This window comes from Anoplophora glabripennis, unplaced genomic scaffold, assembly GCF_000390285.2.
Source record: "Anoplophora glabripennis isolate ALB-LARVAE unplaced genomic scaffold, Agla_2.0 scaffold4027, whole genome shotgun sequence".
NCBI classification, from domain to species: Eukaryota; Metazoa; Arthropoda; class Insecta; order Coleoptera; family Cerambycidae; genus Anoplophora; species Anoplophora glabripennis.
The window spans coordinates 1-769 of NW_019420100.1; positions in this window are offsets into that span (position 1 = coordinate 1).

Sequence of the window (769 nt, forward strand, 5' to 3'; positions counted from 1 at the left end):
TCTTTCAGATTTATACAGGGGACGTCAAAATAACATGACATCCTATACATGCCCCTAAAGGACGCCTCTGAAAATCGAATTTTTTAGTAACATTCAAAATACTTTGCGTAATTATTAATTATTTTTAGGAAAAAAACAAATGTAAATAAAAATTTTATTTTATTAAATAAACACAGACAGAATGCAATTATTTCTCTTTACGGATGTTATAAAAATTATATTAAACAAAAATAGTTTTTTCTGGAATTCAGTTCAATTTTATTTTTGTGCCTTTATCGTAAAGGGTGTAAAAGAAATTAACATTATTGTGCTACAGTCCGGCAAACCAAATAAACCAAATTTTTTTATGGGTCAATTTTTAAGGAGTCTTATTTGTTGTTCATCGTATTAAGGGCGCCGTATTCTTTAAATAGTGTTTTCTACAAAGACAAATAATTTCAAACATTTAATAACTGAATAATCTAAAGCTTATCAAATAATAGGAATGTTATATCATGCCATCGGAATATTTTCAAAGACGCTGCAGCCGCAGTAAAACGAATAAACAGGTGCAAAAAACGATCAAACCAACAAGGTTTTAGGTACTGAAATCTACGAAAATACTATATTATTTAGATATAACTCCACATGTAGATACCTATTCTTATAACATTTACTTGCTTAGTCCTACATATAAAATTGTTTACTTTTATTTATAAGTACGTGAAAATAATTCTTAAAATGTGGGGTTTGTAAAACATGCGTTTTCTGTTATCCAAACCCCTTTTTT